A 24,333-nucleotide genomic window follows, 5' to 3' on the forward strand; every position below is an offset into this window, starting at 1 on the left:
TTTGAGATTCCTGGTAAAAGCACAGATATATGGGGACAGGTTTGGGTCTGCTTTCACTTTGTGAAAAGACTCTGTCCCGCTCTTCAGGAATTTGCTTTAACTCTAAGCAATATCTTTGCTTGTTGCCATCCAAGTAAAATGTTCAGGTTTTGGGTTTCATTCTGAATTGAGAACCGCTTTATTTTTGGCAGACAATGTCACACTGAGTTATCTTTCTCTGTGTGTTTGTGTGTGTAGGTTTAGCCTACGTTGGGGCGAACCAAATGTCCCCACAAGGATAGTAAAATCTGAGATCAACTTAATTGTGGGGGCCAGCCAGCCGAAATGGATTGATAAACATACAAAATGATGCTTATTTGAAAATGTAAAAATGCAGAAAGTTTTTTGTGATGGGTAGGTTTAGTGTAGGGGAATAGAATATATGGTTTGTACAGCATAAAAATCGTTATGTCTATGAAGAGTCCCCATGAAGATAGCAAAATGTAACGTGTGTATGTGTGTATGTGTGTTTAGGAGGCCTGCCGGTCTGGTGCATGTCCTGAGTTTTGCTTTGGACGTGTGTCAGCGGTTCTGATCTGGCTTGTCAGACATGTTTAACTCAAGCTCCTTCCACCCCTTCACCCAGGGGATATCCCAGTGACAGTTGTGTGCTTCTCCCTCTCTCAGCCCTCTTGCTTTCCATCACAAACTGTCATCCTCTTCTCTTTTCTCTGGCTTTCAGACTCTCTGCTGCATATGTCCACTTCATTGGTTACTCTACCACAGATACCACAGTTGCACTTTTGCAAAGATTTTTTTTTTATGGATTTTCTGTCAAAATAAGAATTATATTACTTGAAAATGTTCTGTGTGCATGAGGCCATCTAACTGTACCGGGGATAAGAAGTCTTTTGCTGTGTTTTGAATGGAACTGCTCACAGCCCACTGTGCAGTTTGTCACATACTCAGAGGCGAGATTTATTTAAGCAAATACAAATGAATGAATACAGATGATTAATTAACAGGGAAATACAAATGATGTGAATAACACTTAACTTAAATAATGAATGTCCAGTTTTTACAGGTGAGAGTTTGTGGATAGCGGGTGAAGACAACACAGAGGTAAACAGAACATGGAGCTAAATGAAAAGAAGATCCAAATATAAATAATACAACAAAAGAGAGTTTGTGAGTCCTAGTCTACGTGTACACGGGCATTTTTATAAAGTTTTTTTTTCATCCAAACAAAATTGCATCCACATGAAAATGCAAAAACACCTTATAAAACGCTGTCAGGAGCATACCAAACCAACAGGGGGGTATTCCAGAAAGCAGGTTATGTAACATACCTGGGTTTAAGAGTAAGTAAGTGCATAACCTCTACTTTTGTTTCCAAAAACTGAGGTAACTTTCAGGGTATGTAAGTAGCCTTAGCAACTTACTCTCTGAACATAACCTGCTGCCGGAGATGCGTGTTATACAATTAATATAGTTATATTAATGTAACTAAATTTGTTATATAATTACAGTTATATATACAATATTAAATATATATTAAAAAGCGGTAATGTTTAAATGTTTATTAAATTCTAATATACTAATATATGTATTTATTTTATTATCATCTCACACATGGATCTGCTTTTTTTTTTCCCTTTTTATCACAGGACGTTTTCTTTGCTATAATTTCTATAATAAAATACATATGTGATATCTTATTAAATAGTTAACATCAAACAAACAATATAATTCTTATTTCCAGCGAATAAACAATACACTCTAAAAAATGCTGGGTTAAAAACAACCCAAGTTGGGTTGAAAATGGGCAAACCCAGCGATTGGGTTGTTTTAACCCAGTGGTTGGGTTAAATGTTTGCCCAACCTGCTGGGTAGTTTTATTTAAACCAACTATTGTTTAAAAATTGCTATATGGCTAGAACCCAAAATAGTTGGGAAATTAAAAACCAGATGCAATTAGAGGCAACAATAATAGACAAAAGGTGAATGTTTATTAATAAACTTTAATATTTTATTAATATAAATGTAATATTTTAATAGTTTATTAATATAAATTTATTAATAAGCAATTTAATAAATGTTTATTGTTTAATAATTATTCATTGAACATTAATAAATGTTCATTTCCAACATACTTTGGGTTAATTTTAATTAAGCAATACAGTAATTTTTAAACAATAGTTGAGTTAAATAAAACTACTCAGCAGGTTGGGCAAACATTTAACCCTACCGCTGGGTTAAAACAACCCAATTGCTGGGTTTGTCCATTTTCAACCCAACTTGGGTTGTTTTTAACCCAGCATTTTTTAGAGTGTACTTATTAAATGAAAAGTTTGAAAAAATTATTGCACAACCACCAAATAGGTGGCGATGTGCACTAAGTAGGTTATGTAAATTGCTATTAAACAAAAGAAGAAGGAATGGCGCGTTTTTTTCTGTTTTTTCTGTGTCTGTTTCCATGGTGAATCATTGAGTCGTCGCTCTGTTGAGAATATCTTGTGTGTTACCCGGGAGCATACTCTGGTTTGGCTGAACTTACTCCCGGATGCGTTTTTTGGAACCAGCATACCTCGAGTAAGCAAGGCTTGGGTTAATCAACCAAGAGTTCAGGGTATGTGACAGTAAGTTAACCTTGCTGGAATACCCCCCAGGTGTTGATATAACCCTAACCGTAAGCCCATGTTGGCCAATCAGAAGCCTGGAAAAAAGGTTATTACCAGGTTCCAGTTTCAATGTCACAAGCCAAAATTTCACCGGCTACACGACAACACTGCAACCAGAGTTTCTAAAAATCTTCACCCTGGCAGGAGTCTTCAAAAATGTTTGGTTTTAGTGACCAGATACTGCGTTTGTGTGTGGACAACCAGCCGCATAGAAAAAGCTGTGGCTTCGAAAATACCCGTGTTCGTGTGGACAGGGCCTAAACATGGAGGTACACTGATGGTGTGTGAAACAATTGGTAGATAAGCAGTCCTTGACTGGTCCAAATGAGAAACATGTGTGGTTGATCAGGACTCGTGAACTAGACAAGTGACAAATATACAGTATTAATTTTCTCAATCACTATTTTGTTGTCTCGATATTTTTGTCTAGTAATAATATTTAAACAATTAATCAAATATTTGCTAATAGATTTGATTTTGATTTTTGTTTCAAAATTTTTTGAGAATAGTTTAAAGTTTAAAGCTTTTTTGATTCATTATTGTTTTGATTTAAAGAAAGAAACAGAAAAAAAAAAGGGGAAAAAAAGACTGATTAAGAAATTAATTATCATTAAGAACATCTAGTAGTTTGTTTACTGCCTACTCTTGTTTTTATAGATATTTAAACAATAAATTAAATAAAAATTTGTTCTTTTGCAGTTTAAACCATACTTTAAATAAGTTGTCAAGAAGATGTTAAGGAGATGTTTGGAAAATCAAGTCACAAATAATATGACTAGTATCATATTCTGACTGTAGCATTTCTCTCTTTTCAGCTCTCTTTTGTCACTCAGATTTCATTTAGCACCTAAGTATTTTCTGTTTTCCTGCTCATAGCTAAACACCATTTATTTTACCCTCTTCATTAAAACAGTTTAATGAAACAAAATGATTTGTGAAAGCATTACAGCGAAGCCCAAATTTCGTTCACAGCTGGGGCTATGAATTTCGTTTGATAAACAACATAAACTTTTATAAATGGTTTTATTCAAATACAGTTTTATTACAAACTATACAATAACTGCTGACAAGTCAAGCTCTGGACCTCTCAGCACACTCACTCTGACAATGATTGTTTCATAGCTGTAAACACTGATGTCTCTCAGCTGCACTAAAGTCCCATTTCCCAAGTGGGATTAAGAAGGAAAAACAAATCTATGCAACATCTGTGTCTTCCTCACAAGAGTGCATTACTATTGACTTTCAATGTGCTTCAGATACTTATGAAATTACCCTGTTAATTGAGCCTCTGTTAACCCTGATTTTGCACGATGCCCTCACAGTCAAAGCGAGAAGCTTGCAGGAGGAGAATTTAATATTTGTAGTCACAAAGTACCTCTTGAAACCATTAGGTTGCCAGTTTTGAGATTAAGTCGATATTCGGCAATTACCTTGTCACTTTGATGCACTCATCCATCTTTTAGTTTACCACCATTCTTCTCAGGTGTCCTCTACTCTTTTCTTCTGTGTTCCACCATCCAGACCACCCCCTGATCACTCAAATGTTCAGCGTGTCATTTCCATTGACCTCTGCTCCTCCCCATCTCTGTCTGAGGTTGCCATGGATACAGGGCCACCAATGTCTGTCAGGTGTCACGGACAGCAACCAGCTGTGACCTCTCGGTGAGCATCTGAATATGGAGAGTTCCACACGAGCAGCCTCAGTCGGCGCAAACAACATCTGACAGGAAAAGGCAGAGGAAGTAGGCCAGAGGTGATGACGATGCTGGCCATGAGCTGTGCTCTTCAGGATAGAAACAGTTATGGTCATTGTTGGTCATAAACACTAAGCTTTTAATTGTCTTTACCGCAAATTATTGGTCAGGACATTGGCAAAATTTAAGCTCAGAAAAACATCACAGACAGAATGTTTTTGGCAGAATATGTGAAGTTGTGTGTGGAGTGATGAATCAAAATGAAACACGAGTTTCATGGTGATGCTCCAGAGCGGTGTCTTCGAAAATCTGCTGAGGAATATAATGACAAATGCATGGAGGAAGAAGTGTCATTGTGTGGGGAGCTTTTTAGCTGCTGGTATTGGTGAGCAACTTCACTGTGGAAATCATTTAATGTTTTGGAGTACAGGAGACTATTGCAGAAGGGCTTGCTTCCCACAGATGAAATGTTGTTATCTAAAGATGAATGATCAGATGTTATTTTTCAAAAAGTCAATTTAAAAGACAACCAAGAAGTGGCTTGAGAACAAGCCCATAAGGCTTATGTTTTGGTCTGGTCAGAGTCCAGATTTGAACCCTTTAGGGAATATTTGGTCTCACATTAAACTCAAACGAACTGGGAGACATTTTCAACTACTTATGAACTGTTTGAAGCCATTAAAGGATTAGTTCACTTTTAAATAAAATTTCTTGATAATTTACTCACCCCCATGTCATCCAAGATGTTCATGTCATTCTTTCTTCAGTCGAAAAGAAATTAAGGTTTTTGATGAAAACATTCCAGGATTATTCTCCTTATAGTGAACTTCAATGGCCTCCAAACGGTTGAAGGTCAAAATTACAGTTTAAGTGCAGCTTCAAAGGGCTTTAAACGATACCAGACGAGGAATAAGGGTCTTATCTAGTGAAACGATTGGTCATTTTTGAAAAAAATACAACTGTATATGTTTTCTATAAACAGATGATCGCCTTGCACATGCTTCCGCTTTCCGCATTCTTCAAAACGCTTACGCTGTATGTCCTACACCTTCCCTATTCAACTTACGGAACGAACGTGGCGCCAGTTCCGTTTTTTTCAGTAAGTAGAATAGGGAATGTGTAGGACATACGACGTAAGCTTTTTGAAGAATGCGGAAAGCGGAAGCATGTGCACGGCGATCATCTGTTTATATAAAACATATACAGTTGTATTTTTTTTCGAAAATGACTGATCGTTTCGCTAGATAAGACCCTTAATCCTGGAATGTTTTCATCAAAAACCTTAAAGCTGCTGTAGGGAGTTTTTAGAAAACGTTGAAAACGTCACACCGGTAATTTTGAATTTGAACGCCTGTATGCGCTGGCACTGTTGCATGAGAGGAGTGTGATCAGCGCGCACGCAAGCTTGATTGACACTGCTAAGACACTCCTCCTGGCTCTGATTGGTTGTTTCTTACTGGGAGCGGTGTATTTCTGCAAATGGCAATAGGACCACTGGGAGGAGCCAGAGGAGCTTGATTTTTTCACAGATTATCTGTCTCATATTCTACTGTCAGGACATAATGACAGGTTTAACAAATATGTAAAAAATACGTTTTTACAAAAGTTACCTACTGCAGCTTTAATTTCTTTTCAACTGAACAAAAGAATGACATGAACATTTTGGATGACATGGGGGTGAGTAAATTATCAGGAAAATTTTATTTAAAAGTGAACTAATCCTTTAACATTGAGTGGAGCAACACTGACTCTTATTCCTGTAAAAAAGTTGTCTGCAAGTTGGGGAAGGTTATTCTGTACTAAGTTACTTACTCTTTTTCACCCAAAAATGAAAATGCTGTCATGAATTACTCACCCTCATGTCGTTCCACACCTGTAAAACACCTTTTCTCACATGAACAGCGTCTGCCAATACTGAGCTGGCGTTCAGACATAGAACCTGGAAGCGCTGGGTGTAAACAGCGATTGAGAATGACACAGAATAAAGTCCTTTTTTTTAGATTTTGTTTTTGCGCACGAAAAGTATTCTTGTCGCTTCATAACATTAAGGTTGAACCACTGCAGTCACGTCGACTATTTTAACGATGTCTTTAGTACCTTTCTGGACCTTGACAGTGGTTATTAAATTTCTGTCTATGGAGGAGTCATACAGCTACTGGATTTCATAAGAAATTTGTGTTCCAAAGACGAATGAAGGTCTTGCGGGTGTGGAACGACTAACCCTTTAAATACATGTTGTTCTGGAAAATTCCTTTACTGAGTTTGAAATGTTAATAAATGCTTTTAAATGCACAGTTTAAGTGATGATTATCCACTCAAGTCTTATCCGACTTTTTCCGATTCTATAGACCAGCTCTTGCCATTCTTTCTAGTCTTGTGCTGTTCTATGTATAGGCCAGTGTCACTTATGATAGTATCCGGTCAGTGCAAATTTGGCTGCCTCTTCTCATTCCGCTGAATATGCCAAGCATCATTGCTTTCTCTAGTGAAACAGATCGCATCACAGTGAGCCATAGTTTGGTGATTTTTCCCTTGTGACATTTCTGCCTTGATGCGCTCCAAAACCTCTCTGTTGGTGACCATCGCTGTCAGCTGTATCCTTAAGAGCCTTCTCCAACACCACCACTCAAATGCATCAATGCTCCTTCAATCAGCTTTTATCAGTGTCCAGCGTTCACATCCACACATTGATATGGGGAACACAATGGCATCCAGATTTGGTATATGCATAGCATCGCATTATGATGTAATGTAATCAGATAGTTGAAACTGGAATGGCGATGGAAAACAAACAAACAATGCAGTTTCCCTTAAAGGTTTCCAGTTTCCTTATTGTCTGCTAGTTTCTGGTATCTTTAAAGGGAACAAAAATAATGACTGTTTCTGTTTCATTTGGCCATTAGTCTGACAAACAAGTAATCTCAACCCAGCTCACGCCATCTTTTGTGACAAAAGTTGATATGTCAATCTGCTTAAACAGCAATGTAAAGCATCACAATATATTCGAAAAGTCCATTAGTGCATGGTTGTTTTTATAACATTAAAATCTGATGGAGAAAGTATTTAAAAGGGCACACATCATCTGCACACAAACTGTTCCAGCTTAGCAAACATTTCAATCCTAGCAAATTCCAGCTCTTTGCAGCAGCCTGACTGGCACAGGTCTCGGTCTGTAGAAAGGAAAACCACAAATCTAGGTCTCTGTGTAAAGCAAGCCATTGGCAATTACAGGATCATGTGATTGGAAATGAATAGCACTTTGTGGTGAGGGGGATAGGCTGCAGTAAAGGAACAAAGGGCTTTGAACGACTGGAAGCAGCAGGTCCCATTCCTTGAGAGATAAGATACCACATGGAGCCAAAGGTTCTGTCACTCAGGCTGACTTTACATGGCTTTTAGGGTATAGATAGGGGTTGGTCATATCCCACAGACAGGTAAACGTGGACCCACACATGCACGCACATACACGCTACTCTGTTGTTTACCTGTAAGTCATATTTGATAAAGCTTCTGATTGATCCATTTCTCTCTCTGACAACATTAATCTATTTGATATTGCTGTGCTGTAAACAGAAGGTGGCATCAAAATCCATTCTGCGAAGCTTTTAGACACATTCACCTGTCAGTTTACTGATCTTAATAAATGGGGCCTTATGTTGCTGTCTTACATTAAAATAGCACACAAAGCTGACAAGAACATATTCGATTCATTAATTCTGAGTCTCAAAAATAGTTGCACATTACAACCAAATTCAGATTATTCCATCCATGCAGCCATATGTTTGTCTGCATAATAATATAATTAATATATGTATAAACATAATACTTCAGCTGGTGCATCTGCAATACTAACAAATATTTACTGGTGCATTTAAAACGGAAACATTTTGGTATGGGGAACTATTAACTACGACTTTTGCCTCAATAAACTCCTAAAGGTAGTTGTAGCGTTTACGTTTAGGTATGGTTTGGATTTAGGGAAGTAGAATATGGTCATGCAGAATAAGACATTAATATGTGCTTTATAAGTACTAATAAACAACCAGTAAGCAAACTAATAAGCAACTAGTTAAAAGTGAGAATTGTTCCCCCTACTAAAGTGTTACCTTTAATACTAACTTTGATTAGATTTTGATGCTTTACTAAAATGCAAAGAAATGCTAAATGATACTTTTATGTAATTCGTCCACAAAAAAATTATTTGAATAAATCGATTTGATTTGTTAAGATGCACACAAGTTTGTGCAGCAAAACAGTCATGGTTCATGTCTAGGAAACTAGTGCCTAACTATAGCCAGAAGAGCTTTTGTGGTTGACTAATTGACGACTCTCGAATGCAGTTGAACCTGTTGCTTGTTTCATGCAGAGAGCACTCTGTTGTATCAGGCAGCACAGTGAATTCATCAAAATCAATTGGAGGTCTGTGTGAAAATGATTGACGGGCTGGATTTGCCCTGCAGGGTGCCAGTTGAAGAGGAAAACTGATGGAAATAATAAACCAGGCTCAGGAATTGTATTTTGGTTAAGCGATGAATGCATAATATATTGAGTATTATTATTATTATTATTGCAATTATAATCGATTATGCAATCAGTGCTTTGAATATTTTCATTGTCACATTGTGATGCATGGATAAATTTGTTGTAGTGCTGCTGTAACATTTACTCAGCAAAAATAGACAAAAAGTCTAGTGTGTGACCCCATTAGAGTTTGGTGCCCTCAGGTTTATCAGGCCTTGGTATAATGGATCTGTTGGGACTGGACTTGTGACCTCACTTTCAGATGCTGCTGAGCGATCCATTGAGATTCTCTGGGTCGGCATTTGCTATGAGGAAAAGAGAACTTGCCCTCGAGCAGCTGTATGATATGACAGCGGAATCTCTATCATGTCCTCAGAGTCCTACTGTCCCAGTCTCCCTCACCTTAAGGTTTTTAATGAACCAGATGAAAAAAAGAAAGAAAGAAAAAAAAAAACATCTCAAATGTACGAGAGAGATATTTAAGGGATTTGCCTTGTCAGCAGTTTTTTTGTTTGTGGGAAAGAACTTCAAGGGGAAAGAGATGTTTTGTGTAAAGAGTGCACTATGTAAATGTTTGTTTTACTGGCTTACATGAGAATAGTCTGACACATATTGATGCGAATGCAGCGTTGTGCAAGTATTTGGTTACCAATGCCATTCTATACACTGCCATTCAAAAGTTTGGGCTTAGTAAGAATTTTAAGAAATTAATACTTTTCATTCAGCAAAGATGCATTAAATTGATCACAAGTTACAGAAAATAAATGCAGCCTTGGTTGGCAGAACACTTTTGACCCCAAACATTTGAACTGAAATGTATACACTGATCAGGCATTACATTATGACCACCTTCCTAATATTGTGTTGGTCCCTCTTTTGCTGCCAAAACAACCCTGATCTTTCGAGGCATGGACTCCACTAGACCCCTGAAGGTGTGCTGTTGTATCTGACACCATGATGTTAGCAGCAGATCCTTTAAGTCCTGTAAGTCGTGAGGTGGGCCCTCCATGGATCGGACTTGTTTGTTCAGCACATCCCACAGATGTTCGATTGGATTGAGATCTGGGGAATTTGGAGGCCAAGTCAACACCTCAAACTTGTTGTTGTGCTCCGCAAACCATTCCTGAACCATTTATGCTTTGTGGCAGGAGCATTATCCTGCTGAAAGAGGCCACAGCCACCAGGGAATACCGTTTCCATGAAAGGCTGTACACGGTCTGCAACAATGCGTAGGTAGGTGGTATGTGTCAAAGTAACATCCACATGGATGGCAGGACCCAAGGTTTCCCAGCAGAACATTGCCCAAAGCACAAAACAATTCATCAGACAAGGCCACCTTCTTTCATTGCTCCGTGGTCCAGTTCTGATGCTCATGTGCCCACTGTTGCCGCTTTCGGCGGTGGACAAGTGTCAGCATGGGCACCCTGACTGGTCTGCTACTATGCAGCTCCATACACAACAAACTGCGATGCACTGTGAATTCTTTCTATCAGAACCAGCATTAACTTCTTAAGCAATTTGAGCTACAGTAGCTTGTCTGTTGTCTGTCAGACCACACAGGCCAGCCTTCGCTCCCCATGTGCATCAATGAGCCTTGGCCGCCCATGACGCTGTCGCCGGTTCACCGCTGTTCCTTCCTTGGACCACTTTTGATAGATACTGACCACTGCAGACCGGGAACACCCCACAAGAGCTGCAGTTTTGGAGATGCTCTGACCCAGTCGTCTAGCCATCACAATTTGGCCCTTGTCAAACTCGCTCAAATGCTTACGGTTGCCCATTTTTTCTGCTTCTAACACATCAACTTTGAGGACAAAATGTTCACTTGCTGCCTAATATATCCCACACACTAGGTGCCGTGATGAAGAGATAATCAGTGTGTTAATCACTTCACCTCTCAGTGGTCATAATGTTATGCCTGATTGGTGTATAGTATTTAATTTTTATTATTATTATTATTATTATTTTAAAAATATTTTGACATGTTTTGTAAGTCTAATTTCTCAGTAATGATTTAAGAAATACCAGTATGAAATGTAGAAGAAATGTAAATAAAAACGCAGCCCCACACTAGAATTTCTGGATTTCATGCAGTCGATTTTTAGCTCTTTATCTATGGATCAAATCAGCTGTTTTACTGGAGCCATAGATCAATGATATAAAAGACATCAAAAATCAATCAGCCTTGAGACTGTATTCCTCTGTTTTTTTGATTACCAGTGCTGGAATAACATGCACGCTTCCCCTGTTCTCTCAGATGCCTCTGTTACTCTTCCTAGCTGAGAGAGAAATCAATCATAACTCAATGCTTTTGACATGCTCAATGGCGCAGTGTGATTGGCTGCGGCTCATCCAGTGATTCCTCATTACCGGCACCTCGTACGGTACCCCTTGGGGCTGCTCTGAGTGACCCCTGTGATTCTGCTACTATGACTGTGATGTCTGCTCATCTCACCACTGAGATGAAATAGTGGTTCTCTAACTAGTACAGCACACTGCATTGTTTAATGAAAGGCTACTGCATCAACAGGCTGCACGGATTGTGTTGCTTTTGAAGTGATGTGGTGGTTGAGTAATGAAGTCTCCACAGGTTATGCTAAGAGCACATGGTTATTTTTCTTGGTCATTAGTAGGCAGTGTTGTTGAAGTAAAGTCCAGTCTTCTGGTGGTCTAACACACAAGTCCGCTGTAGTGATAGAGCTTTATTAAACATTCATACGTAATATCTGTGCAGGGACTGTTATAAAGTTCTGTGAAACAGTAGACCAGCCTGCCTCTTTTAGAAGGTGTGCAATGTATGTGTGTGTGCAGATCTACTTGTATAAACAGGCATTTGAAGTATACCATGTGTCAGATGAGATTAGAGGAGCATTTATTCCCCTCACAGTCACAGTGCCCTTGAACTGCTGGCACTCAGTCAGAGGTTGATCTTATAGGTGTATGCTCTGAGACCCTGCGCACAGTGGCAGCGTATTCATGTGTTTGTGTGTGAGTACATAAAGTATATTTAAGTTGTTTGAGTGTTATTGCCTGTTAGTGGGTGTTATATATTAGGCAGCAAGTGAACATTTTGTCCTCAAATTGACAACTGGGTCAGAGCATCTCCAAAACTGCAGCTCTTGTAGAGTGTTCCCGGTCTGCAGTGGTCAGTATCTATCAAAAGTGGTCCAAGGAAGGAACAGCGGTGAACCGGCGACAGGATCATGGACGGCCAAGGCTCATTGAAGCACGTGGGGAGCGAAGGCTGGCCCGTGTGGTCCGATCCAACAGACGAGCTACTGTAGCTCAAATTGCTCAAGAAGTTAATGCTGGTTCTGATAGAAAGATGTCAGAATACACAGTGCATCACAGTTTGTTGCATATAGGGCTGCATAACCAGTCAGGGTGCCCATGCTGACCCCTGTCCACCGATGAAAGAGCCAGCAGTGGGCACGTGAGCATCAGAACTGGACCACGGAGCAATGAAAGATGGTCTGATGTTGACTTGGCTTCCAAATTCCCCAGATCTCAATCCAATCGAGCATCTGTGGGATGTGCTGAACAAACAAGTCCGATCCATGGAGGCCCCACCTCACAACTTACAGGACTTAAAGGATCTGCTGCTAACATCATGGTGTCAGATACAACAGCACACCTTCAGGGGTCTAGTGGAGTCCATGCCTTGATGGGTCAGGGCTGTTTTGGCAGCAAAAGGGGGACCGACACAATATTAGGAAGGTGCTCATAATGTTATGCCTGATCAGTGACATTTACAATCACACACCCACCACAGGTGTAACTTGCAAACTCAAAATACATCAGTGATATACCTCAGTTTAAATAGATTTTTATGTGTGGTGGTGATGTGGGTTTCAGGGATGTTTAGATAACTATAAACGAGTTAACGTTCACTTTTCTTAAAAATATTTAGCTATCAGTTTAAATGCTTCAGTTTGTTTTCACTCTATAACATATTAAAACAAATGGAAGCATTTAAACTGATATCATACTGTATATCAGTTTAAATACTTAAGTATTATATTATATTTTATTATATTATAATGTAAGCCTAATAAAAAATTGATCTCACAAGGGGATTGTTTAGGGCTCCTTGCCACGAAAAATCTTAACCTCCTGGTATATAAAATCTGGGAAATTCATAAGCAATAAACATGTAATTTTGATGGTTTAACACTGTCTGTTGCTAATAACTGACTGTACAAAAACACATTATGGTTGTCCCAAACCATCATTGTAACTGCTCATATTATATTATTATAAAGAATTGAACTGTCCTGCAGGAGGACAGAAATTATTTTTTAATACAATTTCTTGGTAAAGACTGGTACAGTTAATACAGCAATGTGAAAAAATCTCAAGTAACCTAAAATGTGCTTAATTTAGTGACTGAACTGCTTGTTTTCAAACATATTATTTAATAAATCACTAAGTTACATCAAGGGTCAAATAAAATAGAAACGGCACATTAAAGTTAAATGTTACAGTTGCATGATAAAACCATTTTTTTTGTGTGTGTGTGTGTGTTTACGTTCATTGTACAGTCTGATATAAAGTATGTTTTTGCTCAGGTGGCAAAAATGTGCACTCAACAGAGAATAGTTTTGCTCAGCGAGAAAAAAAATTAGAGGGAACATTGGTTACAAGTATTAAGGCTTAACTAAGATATCAGTTACATATTAGATTTAGGATTTAGCCCAAATCGGATGCAATGAAATTAGATCTGATATGTTTTTGCTTTTTATGCACATGTAATAAGACCCACTTATTATATTTCATGTGTATAAATGGAAAAATGCAAAAAATATGTGGCCGACTGTTGTAAAGCTGCGCCATAGACTTGTCAATACTTTTGAGTGTTTCTTCCTTCAGTCTAAGGTTTAAGTCGATATTATTTTCTGCATTTTACAGCAGCATATTTCCTTAAAAATTGAATGTTACCTGTAACTGAGAATGTTGTGGGGAATTATATTGAAGAGAACAGTGCAGGTGGACAACTAGGTCACACTGCACAGAGCAGTAAAAGCTACACAGCTGTTCTTCCTCCCCCTGCCCTCCCTCTCTATTTCCTATCTTCAGTACTATGCATTTTCTAAAGGCTTGAGCTCCCATGTGTGTTATTGTGCCTTATGGCCCTCAGTCTAGACGCACCAAAGCTCACTGCTTGGACACAATTGATGAAGGGGTCTTCCAGGAGTGTATTCCAGCAATAATGTGAAGGCTGAGAAACAGGCCTCGGTTTGCCAAAGTTCTTGACATTTTGAATTTCACCAACTGTCGCAATCTATTGCCACATGCTTCCTTAGTCTTTGATTCAAATTTTTTTTTTTTTTTTAAATCCTAAAGCTCACTGCTTCAATTGTTCTGTTTGCATTTGCAAGAATTGTGAAGTGTTTTTTTTGTAAATGTTGTCCCACTGTCGAGATTGCCATGGGCAAGGTTTTAATTACCATACAGCTCAGGGGGAAATATTCAAATTCATCCAGAAAGCAACAGAAAAACAAAGCAATTTTGGTTTATAATTACATGTACAAAAATGTAGTTAGCTTGTCTCATCACTTTTGTCTGTGACGGTGCTATTTATTTCAATTTGCTATGTTTAAAAAAAAAAATCCATTCACCTTTCATGCATTTGCACCAGGTATTAAATGCGTTGTGAATGCTTTCCAGTGCCTGCAATGTGACCACACTTTTAATAATGTGTTTATTATCACCTGATGTGTAGAATGCTTTGCCATCTGGCTAACTACAGTCTTCTTATATCTCAGAGATGCAGGCTTGAGGAATGACATTTCAAGAACTATTGTGAAAGATCTCAGCAGCGAGCTTGTCTTTAATGCTCGGTCACTGTGTCCTCTACTGTGCTGGAGGTTTTTTGATATGTCATTAGCTGTAGTAGCTGGGTGTTTTTATGAAAAAGCTATGTATGAAAAATAACAATAATGAAGTATTTATTTCCAGACTGGAAGTGTGTCCTGGGCAAAAGGTCTTTCAGATCTCATTCATCCCATTAGCTACAGCATCTCGCCCTGTCAGGTCATGAACACTGCAGGCCTGCCCTTAAAACAATCACTGTGTGTGTCGGGCGTATATTTGTGTGAGTGACCAGAGAGAGAACAGGCCGACAGGCCCGGAGGGGTCACACAGCTGGGCTGGGACCAGGACTGGACATTCACAGCAGCCTTGGGGGAAAAGGGCACCGGAACCGTCCTGCGTTCTAAACACAACATTACATGCTGACGCCACCACACTCACTGTAGCCTTGAGCAGGAGCAGGAACTCAAGATGGCCTACCTTTGTCCACACATATCCCATCATTCCTCCAGCACTGGAGGAATGATGGTATCTCTATTTTTGTAAGTGCATGGCGGCGGATTGATCGTGGCTGGCAGCGTCGTGAGGCTGGGCTCTAGCATTTGAACTAATGTCTGGGTTTGTTTTCTCTCCACCAGCACCGGTTTTCCCTGAACACTTCTACGAGAGCGGGTCGAGCACAGATTCCCATGGATTTGAAAAACTTCACTCCATTGTGTGTCTTTATGGATGTGCGTTCACTTCGAAAAAGCAAACGGCTGCTTTGAGCATTCAATGTTTTAAGTTGTCAGGGGAGCCCATAGATCTTTATTGAGTGGGCAAGAAGTGCTCTGCCCAACAACGATGCTGCAATACAGCAAATAACACTAAGGGGGAACTTGCTAAGAATAAATGTCAAGCACATATTGCTTCTCACTTTCGTCTGCAAAAGTAAACCCCCACGTAAGCTTAAAATCATTTCGCAGAGAGATTTTGCAGACAGAAACTAAGGCCGCTTCATCTAGGTGATTTTCTGTTTGATGAAAATTCTCTTAATAAAAGTCCCATGTTTTTATCTCATGCAGACAGTGTAACGCCTTTTTATTTCTCATTCGTCTTCAGTGGCAGAAATCACCGAGAGTGTCTCGTTTAGACGAGCAGCTAGTTTTCATTTGAAGCTCCTCAGTTTTGAAGTCACAATTGTGTGGCGCAGTCTCGGGCCTGTGAAATGTTACTCCTTTATTGCCGGCACTCATCATATTTTTTTTCTTTTCTCTGCTGTAGTGTCTCTAAAGATGAAAGGGATTAGCGAGGCATGAAACAGGTTCACCCATTTTCTATTCTTGCCAAGACTCACAAACCCGGCAAAAGCTTGCCCACATTTTCATATCTTGGGGATATTTTACCCGCCTGCACGCTCACCTCAAAGACCAAATCCACACGTAAGCTTCCTAATTGCATTGAAATTTGCTTCTTATATTTCGTCTTATGCAAGAAATATTGTTCCTAATTATGTATTCATGGAAGCCATTAGGAGAAGGAAGCAGGCATCTTAATGCATTTATTTTAAGCCCTAATTTAATGTAAGTGGTCAGTGGTTATACATTTAGAATAATGTTCATCAGCATTCATTAGCTCCTCCTGTGATCTCTCACTCCAGAATGTACTCTTAGCTTCAGAAACGCTTCATCTTTCATCCAGGTAACAGAATAACAGGGAGATGAAATTAAATTGGCAAAGACGAAGCATGATGCTCTTATTGAGCGTTTGAATATGTGACGGCGAAGATGGAGTCTCTTCTTGCGCCGCGTTTTAGTCATCAAGAGTCTCGGTATTTGGGAAGATACTCTTCACTTCCAAATCAGTGTGATTCAGGAGTAATGAGCTGCCTAACGTCTGTTCTTTTGCTCTGTGTGCCAGTGAGCAGTGATACAACTCTATCTCAGTGTAAAGAAAGCTAGCACCCACCAGAGAGATCCCACAGCAAGTTGAAATGTGAGATGAGTTGGTACTGAGACAGATACATGGTGGTAGTAGTTAAGAGCATCTGTTACTTAGGCTTAAGCAGAATCTTTCCTATAAACACAGTCACAAAAGCATGTTATGTTTTCAAACATACTTCTCTCTTTTTTTATCTATTGATCATTCACTTTATTTTAACTTGCTCTAGTTGCTACAAAAACAAAACAGAATAGTGTGCGCACATAGAGCAGTCATGACCCAGACAGAACAAAAGCGTCTCCAGACCTCTTCTTTTGTGGGCCAGTTCAGCTGACTAATGTGCCCTCATTTGGTGAGGCTTTTGAAGCTAAAGAGGTTGTTGCAGTATATATATCGACTAAACTTGGCCTTCAAGTACAGTCACCCCCATAAGACTGAAACTCGGACACACATGATGCTTTTCAGGCTGGTGTTGCTGTCCGTGGTGCTGAATCACACCACCCACATTGTCACGGGAGCTGTCCAAGGTACTGCTCCTCTGTCAGATATTTCTATTTAAAGTTCTGTAGCTAATGATTTGCCTTGTTTCTTCACTTCACCAACTTGATATTCCCTACTTTTTTTTAGTTTAGTTTTGGTTTACATTTTGCATAAATAGTTTTTTTTTTTTTTTTTTTTTTGTTCTTTTAACAAAAATCTACTTTTACTTTCCATCCATTATATACCAGGGATATAAATTGTTATATCTGTCCTGATGCGTATTATACTTAATCAGAAACTGAACCAAATTCAAAGTAACACCATTAGAGTTTGTTAAAAGTATTATTTGTCAAATCCATAAGAAAACAGCTGCAGTTCTTGCTGCTATAAATGTGCCATTCCTGTAATTGTTTTTCTGCATGCTGCTTTATTATTGTGCTGTTATTGATTTCACTTTTACCTGCCCCAGATGTCATGTACAAAAACAAATGCGGGCTTGTTTTACGATCAGATGCCCCCCTCCTGTCTAATTGTCTGATTTTTTTTTTTTTTTGATGGAATAAATCCATTCTTTTTGATTGAATATATGCTATAATATACTATACCAAAGACTATAGAATAACACAAGATGCGTCACTCGTATTGTTTTGAATGGGAGAAAGGGCAACGCGCAATGGTGGAATAAGTCTCGCCTTCTAAATAAGAGCCAATTGCCGATTGGTAAAGTCATTGCGTCACTTCAGCAGCCGTTATAAGCTCCGGTTCCTATAGAAACAGACAGACGTACGCTTTCTATAGAGATGCACACTTAGGACTACACATGCGTGTTAGCTTGATCCAGCCTGAAAAATACTGTTTTTATTGTCATGATTCAAGCATTTAGAAAAAAACTATTACGAGACAGTTGTTGTCAGATTTCATTGGTGATTTCAAATATGAAATTTAATCAAAAGCTTGGCAAACAGCTTTGGAGAATTTGATGTTTCCCCATTCAAAGAGATAGGAGCTGTACTTGAATGCCCGAGAGGCGTTTCAAAGACGACCGCCGAGTGAAATGACTGGTCTTAAAGGGACTTTGACTATACTATACTATGCTATACTATACTATACTATACTATACTATACTATACTATACTATACTATACTATACTATACTATTTATTTATTTATGTGGTAACACTTTACAATAAGGTCTCATGGTAACACTTTATTTGACAGTATCATTGTTACATATGTTACATGTAGTTACTATAATAACAACTATAAATTATGCATAATTACATGCAACCACTAACCCTAAACCAAACCAAACCCTAATCCTAACCCCATAGTAAGTGCATGCAGTTACTTAATATTACTCAGTACTTAAAAATTACAGTGTAACAAAGACACTAAAATAAAGTGTAACCAGTCTCATTTGTTGACATTAGTTAATGTATTAACTAATATGAACTAACAATGAGCAGCACATTTTTGTTACAATATTTATTAATCTTTGTTAAAGGTGCCATCGAACATTTTTTTACAAGATGTAATATGAGTCTAAGGTGTCCCCTGAATGTGTCTGTGAAGTTTCAGCTCAAAATACCCCAATTAATTTTTTTAACTGCCTATTTTGGGCCATCATTAAATATGAGCCGATTCATGCTGCGGCCCCTTTAAATGTCGTGCTGCCCTGCCCACAGAGCTCGCGCTTGCCTTTAACAGCATAAACAAAGTTCACACAGCTAATATAACCCTCAAATGGATCTTTACAAAGTGTTCGTCATGCATGCTGCATGCGTACATCGGATTATGTGAGTATTGTATTTATTTATTTGGATGTTTACATTTGATTCTGAATGAGTTTGAGGCTGTGCTCCGTGGCTAACGGCTAATGCTACACTGTTGGAGAGATTTATAAAGAATGAAGTTGTGTTTATGAATTATACAGACTGCAAGTGTTTAATAATGAAAATAACGACAGCTCTTGTCTCCGTGAATACAGTAAGAAACGATGGTAACTTTAACCACATTTAACAGTACATTAGCAACATGCTAACGAAATGGATCATGTCATGCTCCATCTGCCATTTTTTGCTATTGTCCTTGCTTGCTTACCTAGTCTGATGATTCAGCTGTACACATCCAGACGTTAATACTGTCTGCCCTTGTCTAATGCATTGATCATGGGCTGCCATATGCAAATATTGGGGGCGTACATATTAATGATTTTAATGTATATATTTTTATTGATATTTATATTTTTGAAAACTGTTAGGTTTTACTTCATAATAGTTTGTCAACAATAATAACTTTGCTAATAATTTGTCTGAGTGGGTAATATATGCAAAACATCTTACTGTCCATCTTTCATGTCCCTATGCTGCTCAGTCAAGCACCTTTTCATCTTATTTCACAACATATTGCCAAGAGCTGTTTGAAATGCAGACTGTTTACGAACATTCGAGAGAGCGTGTCGGTATATGTAGACTTGTTCTGTATGTTTCCCAACTTAGTCACAACGAGGCATTAAAATAAGCCTTTGAAGTATTTTGATGTTTCTTTGCTGCTCTCTTGCCAGTTTCATAAATAGGTCAGATGCTCTTTGCGTCACTTCTGTTCATCCGGTAAAGGCACATAGTGTGTATATTCACTCCGGCATCTTTCTTCCTTTCCTTCTGCTATTCTCCTGCCTATTTTAAGTCTGTTCCTCTGGAGCTTTCTGTAATCTTTCAACTTTACAAATGTACTTTATTATTTCTCACACACACTTGGTTTTTAGAGAAACAGTCATTCATTCACTGAAGACAGGGTAGTATTTCAGGTCATATATTGAGGGCTGTAATTTTTGTAATTTTCTTCAGAGCATGAGAAAGGATTGCACTTTTTTAAAGGATGTGATGATACACTATTTTTCCTATTAGTTATGTTTTTTTTTTTAGATGAGCTCTTTGTGAGTTTGGTTTTGTTTGTGTTCCTATTTCTACTGCGGTAAATTGACTGATGCATTTAACTGGGCTAAGAACATATGTAATTTATAGATGTATTATGTATCATTTGAGATCATAGAGTATATGGCTATTATTGAAACATCAAACTGCTTATATGACTTTATTTACTGTTAGTAAGCCAATCTTGTGCTGCTGGGAGCTCAATCTGTGTAATGACACTTATGTGTGTGCATGTGAGTAAACCCTAGGTTTCTTTACACCATCTGCTAGCAAGGACTCACATCATAGCAAGACTCCATGTAGGCTGGTAATTTGCATCATCTCAGGCTGTAGATTATTCAGTGTCTGGAGGTTTGTGTCCTCCTCTGCACCAGAAGTTCAGACACAGCTAGAGTAAGTTGTGGTCGCACCCATAGCAGATTCATACAGATGGCACACGTGCACATCTGACCCACGCAGCTTGGCTACGAACCACACTAACATCCTCCACTATCTCAGGCTCTCTGAGAACTCTTCACACAAGTGCTGTTCAAAAATGTATTTGCTTGACACTGTTTACCCTTTAAGTTAACATGACACGGTTTTCGCAACCCACTACCTCTTCAACAGATTTCCAAACAGAATGCTCAACAAGAAAAACAAAAATAAAAGAGCAGAAATAATTATATATTGTATATAATATTGTATATTTATATTGGAGTGAACATATGTTGTTTCAGTATTCTTTTTTATATACATTTTTTAAGTTCAACAATATCGTAAAAACTATGAAAGATTTATTTATTAAAGGTGCCCTCGAATGAAATATTTAATTTACCTCAGCATAGTTGAATAACAAGAGTTCAGTACATGGAAAAGACATACATTGAGTTTCAAACCCAATTGCTTCCTCTTTCTTATGTAAATCTCATTGTTTAAAAGACTTCCGGAAAACACGTGGATCTCAACATAACACCGTCTGTTACGTAATAGTCGGGATCATTAATATGTATGACCCCAATATTTGCATATATGCCAGCCCATGTTCGAGCATTAGACAAGGAAAGGCTGTATTAACGTCTGGATCGGTGCACAGACAAGGTAAGCAAGCAAGAACAACAGCGAAAAATGGCAGATGGAGCAATAATAACTGACATGATCCATGATAGCATGATATTTTTAGTGATATTTGTAAATTGTCTTTCTAAATGTTTCGTTAGCATGTTGCTAATGTACTGTTAAATGAGGTTAAAGTTTTCATTTTTAAACACTTGCAGTCTGTATAATTCATAAACACAATTTCATTCTTTATAAATCTCTCCAACAGTGTAGAATTAGCCGTTAGCCACAGAGCATAGCCTCAAACTCATAGAGAATCAAATGTAAACATCAAAATAAAACCTTTACTCACATGATTCGATGTATGCACACAGCATGCATGACGAACATCTTGTAAAGATCCATTTAAGGGTTTTATTAGCTGTGTGAACTTTGTAAATGCGCTGTAATATAGTCGAGAGCTCGTGTGGCAGGGAGCACGCGATTTAAAGGGGTGGCGCGCTGAAAAAAATCAGTGTATAGTTAATGATGCCCCAAAATAGGCAGTTAAAAAAATTAATTTAAAAAAAATGTATAGGGTATTTTGAGCTGAAACTTCACAGACACATTCAGGAGACACCTTAGACTTATATTACATCTTGTGAAAAAGCATTCTTGGGCACCTTTAATGCTAGCTTTATATTTGCAGTTGTTTAGCACCAACCTTTCTAAAGATGAAGTCTGTGCATGTACATGTGCACAAAATGAGTTGCATTAAAATGAAAATATAACATTTATATTTATAGTAAATATTGTTAATAATAACAAAAAAAATATAAAAAAATTCAGAAATTGAACTAAGCTGAAATAAATTGTAAATAATAGATGAAAAACACACCTAAAAACTGAAATTAGAAATGTTGCTTTAGAAATTTTTTGAATAAAAAGATGATAAAAGCACAATTACTAAAACTTCAACTAAACTTTTATGTTACTATAATGTAATAATAGTAAATAAATAATTATAAAATAGCACTGGTAGTGGTAGTACAAACCTGATGCAGACCTGAAGTTTTCTAATAACCCATGATTTTGTCCAAACTGACATTGGACAACCTGAATATATCAGAGGATTTTAAAATTGTGATATCCAAAAGTCTTAGATAGTCATATGAATGAGTCTGTGTTAATTCTAGTTTCAGCTGTAAAATATTTATTAAGAATGTAAGTAAGAAAGTATAAAAGGGATGGTTCAACCAAAAATTTAAAGGGGTCATGAATTGAGAAATCAACTTTTCCTTGAGCTTTTGCTAGGAATATGGTTATATATTTTCAACAATGTGAATGTCTCAGTTGAGCTTTATTTATTTGTATTCGGTACATTTCAATGTGGATTCTTTGGTAAATCAATCGTATTTCGGAGCAGACTTTGCAAACAAACTTTTACAAAATGGACTCGACAGAAATACAACAACATGTAAGGAACTGTTAATTCTAATGCCTGATCTGATATGATTCATGTACAGTCAGATGCTCTTTGTCTTTGTCAGTAAATCAAACCAGTGACTAAATGGTCAACTTCACATTGTTTCTCTTAGTAGGATGAAAATAAACTGTTATTTAAACAGTGATTAATTTATATATAGAAAGCAATCAACAAACACTCCTTTTACAATTGCTAAAGCTGTCAATCAAACAGTGCACTCTAAAGCTGTCAATCAAGTTTATCAAGTTTGTCTGTCAAGCGCCAGTTTATCAGTGACTAAGCTCCGGACTCAAACCAAAACTCCTGTTTTATTCTACAAATCTCTTAGTTACATCATATTTGCACTGTTAGTTGAGATGAAAGCATTCGTGTGCAGAAATTGAGTTGCAATGATGAGATCACTGCTTTCATGTGCTCAACATCATGTCTGTAATCGGCTACAATGTTCATCACTGCAACCTTTCATGCCACAATCTAAATATAATGCCATAGATCTAAATGTAATGCAACACTTTTCATGATTAGTTAACCTTGAGAGCTGTAATAGTAAAAACATGCTAAAAGTTTTCGAGAGCTATTTCATACTGCAAAGATGTCAGCCAATCATATCAGTGGACATTTACACTGAAGTCTCACAGCAGACTCGCCCCTTAAAACAGAGCATTTAAATTAGACGGCTACAATCAAGTTAGCAAAAATGCAAATTTGTTTTATCTAAATAGCACACTAACATTATAAGTGCATCCCAGGAAACATTATAAAACAATAAAACAATGCAGTTCATGACCCATTTAAATTTTGTCATCATTAACTCACCCTTAAATTGTTCCAAACCTGTATGAGTTTCTTCTGTCGGACACAAAAGAAGATATTTTGAAGAATGTTGATAATCAAACACTACCATAGTATTTTTTTTTTTTTTCTACTATGGAAGCCAGTGGCTACCGTCAACTGTTTGGTTACCAACGTTCTTTTAAATATCTTCTTTTGTGTTCAACAGAAGAAACTCATACAGGTTTAGAACAATTATGAGTAAATTATGACAATTTCATTTTTGGTTGAACTATCCCTTTAAGCTCATTTCATTTCAAATTTAGAACCATGGGTATATTATTATGGATGCACAATAGATTAATATTAATGACTAAAATGAGTGCATAGGTCTGAGCTTGATTTGATTTGCCGTGGCAATAATCCGCTCCATCTAGATGTTTGACTTTAGTAGTTTTAGAAAGACTGACCTCTTCTATCTAGTGAATTTAAAGCATTTGATTCTTTGCACTGCAGTTTTATATTTGTCTATTGTAATTCAAAGAAAGGATAAAACATTTTTAGAAACCTCCTCTTTAGTGCTGTGACCGTGTTCCCTCTGTTCGCATCGGAGACTGAATGGGACAAGTCACAGCTCTCAAATGTTTCCAGACTGAGTGTATTATCAGCGCTTCATAGTCCGAGGGGAGGTTGTTAGCGTCTCATCTTCATGCAGAAAGAAATAAATCAGAAGCAGTGAAGGCACTTGTGTTACTCCTCAGACAATAGCTTATGCAAACCTTGAGGGAAGAGGCATTAGATTGATTGTTAAAGCTGACTGGGAGTGCAGGAGTCTGTCTGAAGTGTAGGATAAATTCTATTTAAAGATATTTCAAAGTCTGGTTACATGTCCACCATGTGACTGCAAAACCTCATAGGCATTGTGCTTGAGGTCAGTGAACACTTCTTTGATTTGGCAGTGGATTGGGTGAAAAGATTAGGCTGCTTTGTTAATCGATAGTCAAAGTGTTTTCCAGGTCTGCTGATGAACATTGTTTGCC

The sequence above is a fragment of the Megalobrama amblycephala genome, linkage group LG23 (assembly GCF_018812025.1).
Source record: "Megalobrama amblycephala isolate DHTTF-2021 linkage group LG23, ASM1881202v1, whole genome shotgun sequence".
Lineage (NCBI taxonomy): Eukaryota > Metazoa > Chordata > Actinopteri > Cypriniformes > Xenocyprididae > Megalobrama > Megalobrama amblycephala.